This window comes from Artemia franciscana, chromosome 5 (genome assembly GCF_032884065.1).
Source record: "Artemia franciscana chromosome 5, ASM3288406v1, whole genome shotgun sequence".
NCBI lineage: Eukaryota > Metazoa > Arthropoda > Branchiopoda > Anostraca > Artemiidae > Artemia > Artemia franciscana.
In genome coordinates, this window is record NC_088867.1 from 40,126,985 (window position 1) to 40,133,605 (window position 6,621).

Here is a 6,621-nt window from a genome sequence, read left to right on the forward strand (position 1 = left end):
TACTGCACAATTAGATACTTATCTGTTACAGCGACCCCACTCAAGTTCTTCATCCATTGACGAACTGTAGAACCATTTTCTGTAGCTATTTTTTTTCAGCTTAGCGTGAGACAAGTGACAGACTAGAAGGGAAATTTGTAATTTGAGCTATATTTTTGCACATTAGGGGGGGGAGGGGTAATGTATTTAGACAGTGTGAAGTTAGAAAACAATTTGTACTTCATAATATGCAGAATACCTGTATATAACACATTTTGCATGTATACCTGCTATACTTTACCCCCTCCCCACCCCATAATGTGCAAATATATAGCGCAAACATTTTTTCTAAAGTTTTACATTTTCATCATACTTAGGTATATTTAATTAGGATTAACATGAATTCACTTGTTGAGTGGAGTCGCTATAATAGATAAATACCTACAATTATTGCTCGTTTAAAGATATTATCATTTCACAAATCTTAGCTAGCGTAAGCACTGAAAAAGTGAAGTGAGCTCTATGTATTGTTTTTTTTCTTTCACTTGAAATCGAAAGCTGTATTGCACTTTTTAAGAGTCCGAAGTGATTGGAAGACAACTGACGCCCTCTTATACATCTTTTTGCTCCAGTCTTCCCAAAGATATCGTATCATAGTTTGGAGATAGCCATTTTGTCCAACCTAGTCTAATTCGTATGGAAGAAGTTTTTAAAAATCCAGAGGGTGCTCATTCGACTCGAAGTTAAAAGCTCTAGTGCACTTTTTAGGAATCCAAAGTGATTGGAGGGCAAGAAGCCCCCCTCTCGCGCATTTTTTGCTGTCATATTCCCAAAGATATCGGGTGATAGTTTTGGCATAGTTAGTTCTCTCCAACCCAACCAAAAGGTCCAATAACTATGCCTTTGGGGATAATATCACTCTTCCCCAATAGCCCTTGGGTCAATGGCTGTAAGTTATTCAATCTTTAATTATTTATATATAGAACTAGCTGTTGGGGTGGCGCTTCGCGCCACCCCAACAGCCCGGTCGTCATTTATATTTCTCCCGGCGGGTTCATATTCCCGGCCCCAGTCTGTAATTTCTCTTTGAGTGTCCCGGTCGTCATTTATATTCCCTGTGTCCTGGCTTTTAGTTTTCTTTTTCTCCTTTATTTTTTAGTTGTTTTTCCTTTTTTTAGTTTTTTTCCTTTTCAGTTTTTAGTTTTTTTTAGTTTTTTTATTAGTTTTTTTTTCTTTTTAGTTTTTTTTGTAGTTTTTACCTTTTTTTATTTTTTTAAATTTTTTTCTTTTTTAATTTTTAGTTTTTTATCTTTTTTTGTTTTTTTTTAGTTTTTTAGCTTTTTAGTTTTTTTTGTATGTTCTTTTTAGTTTTTATGTAGTTTTTACCCTTTTTAGTTTTTTCTTCTTTTGTATTAATGCTAAAGCCAAGGTTCAAACCTGGAGCCTCTCGGACCTAGAGCCTGAAACATAACGCTTTACCAACTCAGCTACTTCGGCTTGAATACATTCGTTTTGAGCAGCTTCCTCGGGTATTGCCACTGTAGGTTCTTCAGTCATTTTACAATTAGAAATTTCTCTTTCAACGATCTTCTTATAATTAAACATTTGTTTTTGAACGATATTCTTAAATACCTGTGTTCTGGTCGTCATTTATATTCCCTGTGTCCCGGTCGTCATTTGTGTCCCGGTATCCCAGTCTGTAATTTCTCTTTGAGTGTCCCGGTCGTCATTTATATTCCCTCTGTCCCGGTCGTCATTTGTGTCCCGGTCTGTAATTTCTCTTTGAGTGTTTTTTCTTTTTAGTTTTTTTAGTTTTTTACCTTTTTCTTTTTCAGTTTTCTTTTTCTTCTTTATTTTTCAGCGTCACTATGAAATACATATCGCCTAACCTTTGTTTTTTTTAACTAAAACCTGGTAGGCATTGATGACCTTATCCAAGTCAAAATCCCAAACCTAATCATCATCGCTATCATTTTCAGTTTTGATATGTTTTGACTCTCGCTCTCCAGGTGGATTTTCATCTAACTGCGCGGTTTTGCGTTCTTTAGCCGGAAGCCTGTTTTCTTGCTGTTCTTGTGATTCCTCGGCACGCTTTCTTTTCTTACTTTTTCTATCAGCCGCAAGTTTTTTGGTATAGACTCTTTGAGCAGCTTCCTCAGCTGTTGCCATTGTAGGTTCTTCAGTCATTTTACAATTAAACATTTTTCCGTCCACGATCTTCTTACAATTAAAAATTTGTTTTTGAACGATTTTCTTAAATACTTTTAGCCTTCCTTTTTGACTTTCTCTTTTAGCAGCAAGTCTGGTTTCGCGTTGCTCTTGTGATTCCTCGGCACGCTTTCTTTTCTTACTTTCCCTATCAGCAGCAAGTTTTTTGGCATAGACTCTTTAAGCAGCTTCCTCGCCTGTTGACATTGTAGGTTCTTCAGTCATTTTACAATTAAACATTTGTCCGTGAACGAATGTCTGAAATACCTATAATGACGTCATCGTCATAATGACGACCTGATGACATGACGTCACTCGACACACAGACAACTTATTTTTATATATATACTAGCTGTTGGGGTGGCGCTTCGCGCCACCCCAACACCTAGTTGGTGGGGCGCTTCGCGCCCCCCCAAGCCCCCCCGCGCGCGTAAGTCGTTACGCGCCATATTAGTTACGCACCATTGTAGTTGTGTCCCTGTGTCCCACCTGTGAATATAGATAGATTTATATATGTGTTTCAAACTCCGTAAAAATTGCGAATATACAACATTTTTGGCTTTCCCACTACTGGGAGCTTTCCGTTTCCAATTGCCAGCAATTGATCTGAAAATGTTTGACCAGAGTCATCGTTTTGCAATCGGACACGCATATTTGTAGTTAATTTTAATATTTTTACGTGTGCCCATAAATTAGAATTTTTCAGGCAAGCATTCATTTCGTCTGCAGGAGTTAAACTACGTAAAAATTGCGAATATACAACATTCTTGGCTTTCCCATTGTCTGTGCATATACAAAGCCGTATGTACTAATAATGACGTCATATGCAAACGCTCTTTTTACAAACAAACAAACATGCATACTTAACTGCTTCATTTGGTTCCAAAACTGTGTCGATTGACTTGTAAAGGACTGCCTGGTCTCGAATCTTGGTCAAAACAATATTGTTGATTTCGTGGACGTCTATATTTTTGGGTGCGAGAATCGCTCTTTCACTTAGCCATTTATTATTTTTATAATTTTTTAGAATATTCGGAAATACTTTTTCAATCAATTCATTTTTGGACGTCACTAAATTACAGAAATCAGCAGGTAGTTGTATACGTCCTGAAATTGAGTATCGTATCTTAAATGTCTTTTTGTTCCGACGTTAACTTGGAAATGTTATTTTGTACATACGACAATAGATCACTCGTACTGTAACTTTGTTCACGATCCAATTCTACACATGTCGAAACAGCAGCGATACGGTTAGATGAAGGCATTCCCAAATCCTGAAGAGGTTTGTTTGCCATATGTACGCACAAATCTTCTATAATAACTAAAGTGTAGTTATAAATTTCTGATGTAAAATCAAAAGTCATATCTGACGTCTCTAACTGTTTTCGATGGAGTATATCTACGGACATTTTTGACTTATATTTTCCCCATAACTCTGTAGGAGCTGATGGAGAGCAAGTTGTTAAAATGATGCCAAACAATGCACGAATTTCACTTGGGGTTGACGTTTCGCCCGCGTCATTTATGCAGTTATCCCAGTGTTGGTCTAGATTTCTACGTGAACATATGTCTTAAATATCTTGAATGACGTCACCGTCAAAGCGAAAATGACGACAACTAATTTCATGACGTCAGTGGACACAGAAACATGACGTCACCTGATCCACAGACAGACACACAGACAGACAACTTATTTTTATATATATAGATATACTAGCTGTTGGGGTGGCGCTTCGCGCCACCCCAACACCTAGTTGGTGGGGGCGCTTCGCGCCCCCCCAAGCCCCCCCGCGCGCGTAAGTCGTTACTCGCCATAATAGTTACGCGCCATTGTAGTTGTGTCCCTATGTCCCACCTGTGAATATATATATATATATATATATATATATATATATATATATATATATATATATATATATATATATATATATATATATATATATATATATATATATATATATATATATATATGTATATATATATATATATATATATAATATATATATATATATATATATATATATATATATATATATATATATATATATATATATATATATATATATATATATATATATATATATATATATATATATATATATATATATATATATATATATATATATATATATATATATATATATATATATATATATATATATATATATATATATATATATATATATGGTTTTAACTACGTAAAACTTGCGAATATACAACATTCTTTGCTGTCCCATTGTCTTTGCATATAAATAGATTGTCAGGTTTACCGACTCTTGAACATCCAACATATAATGGTCCATGGGAAAACAATCTGTATTCAGATCTATACCTCATGATTCTAATGATTGCCCTTGAGCTTTGTTGATGGTGATTGCTAATCGACCATTCCCTGTACCGGTGTCCCGGTCGTCATTTATATCCCCCTGTTTCCCCCGGTGTCCCCGTTGTAGTTGTGTCCCTGTGTCCCGGTCGTCATTTATATTCCCTGTGTCCCGGTCGTCATTTGTATCCCGGTGTCCCGGTCTGTATATACATTCGTTTTTTAGTTTTGTTTTTCTCCTTTATTTTTTTCCTTTTTTTCTTTTTTAGTTTATTTAGATTTTTAGATTTTTTAGTTTTTTTATTAGTTTTTAGTTTTTTTTTCTTTTTTTTGTAGTTTTTGCCTTCTTTTTAGTTTTGTTAGTTTTCTTTTTACTTATGTCCTGGTCGTCAATTATACTCCCTGTGTCCCGGTGCTTTGTTGATTGCTAATCGAACATTCCTTTTGTCCTGGTCGCTTTCTCTTTGAGTGTCGTCATTTATTTTTTTCTTTTTTAGTTCTTTTACTTTTTACCTTTTTTAGTTTTTTTTTAGTTTTTTAGATGACAATTTTTTTTAGTTTTTTCCTTTTTTTCTTTTTAGTTTTTTATTGGTTTTTACCTTTATTTTAGCTTATTTTTCAGTTTTTTCCTTTTTTTTAGTTTTTCTTTATTTTTTATTTTTTTTAGTTTTTTACCTTTTTTTAGTTTTTTTAGTTTTTTTTAGTTTTTTAGCTTTTTTACTTTTTTTATTAGTTTTTAGTTTTTTTTTGTAGTTTTTGCCTTTTTTTAGTTTTTTCAGTTTTTTTTTTAGTTTTTTATTGGTTTTTACCTTTATTTTAGCTTATTTTTCAGTTTTTTCCTTTTTTTTAGTTTTTTTTAGTTTTTAGTTTTTTTAGTTTTTTACCTTTTTTTAGTTTTTTTAGTTTTTTAGCTTTTTTATTTTTTTTATTAGTTTTTAGTTTTTTTGTAGTTTTTGCCTTTTTTTAGTTTTTTTAGTTTTTTAGCTTTTTTATTAGTTTTTAGTTTTTTTTTGTAGTTTTTGCCTTTTTTTAGTTTTTTTCTTTTTAGTTTTTTTTGTAGTTTTTACCTTCTTTTTAGTTTTGTTAGTTTTTTTTTTACTTATGTCCTGGTCGTCATTTATACTCCCTGTGTCCCGGTGCTTTGTTGATTGCTAATCGAACATTCCTTTTGTCCTGGTCGCTTTCTCTTTGAGTGTCGTCATTTATTTTTTTCTTTTTTAGTTCTTTTAGTTTTTACCTTTTTTAGTTTTTTTTAGTTTTTTAGATGAAATTTTTTTTTAGTTTTTTCCTTTTTTTCTTTTTAGTTTTTTATTGGTTTTTACCTTTATTTTAGCTTATTTTTCAGTTTTTTCCTTTTTTTATTTTTTTTTATTTTTTTTAGTTTTTTACCTTTTTTTAGTTTTTTTAGTTTTTTTAGTTTTTTAGCTTTTTTACTTTTTTTATTAGTTTTTAGTTTTTTTTGTAGTTTTTGCCTTTTTTTAGTTTTTTCAGTTTTTTTTTTAGTTTTTTATTGGTTTTTACCTTTATTTTAGCTTATTTTTCAGTTTTTTCCTTTTTTTTAGTTTTTTTAGTTCTTAGTTTTTTTAGTTTTTTACTTTTTTTTTAGTTTTTTTAGTTTTTTTAGTTTTTTAGCTTTTTTATTTTTTTTATTAGTTTTTAGTTTTTTTTGTAGTTTTTGCCTTTTTTTTTAGTTTTTTTAGTTTTTTAGCTTTTTTATTAGTTTTTAGTTTTTTTGTAGTTTTTGCCTTTTTTTAGTTTTTTTTAGTTTTTTAGCTTTTTTATTTTTTTATTAGTTTTTAGTTTTTTTTGTAGTTTTTGCCTTTTTTTAGTTTTTTTCAGTTTTCAGTTTTGTCACCTGATCCAGTTTTTTCAGGTGACGTCACCTGATCCATCCACAGATCCACGCACAGACAACTTATTTTTATATATATAGATATATATAGATTTGTTATTGGGAAAGGGGGCACGCTTGATCCTTGGTTTCCAATAAGGCTAAGGATATCAAAATAAAACTTTCAGGGAAAGTTGAGGGGGATTTGTATCAGCAATATGTCAGGAACAGCGTAGAGTTTTAAGTTAGGTAGGCTAGGGGGAATTTAACTAGTTACTAG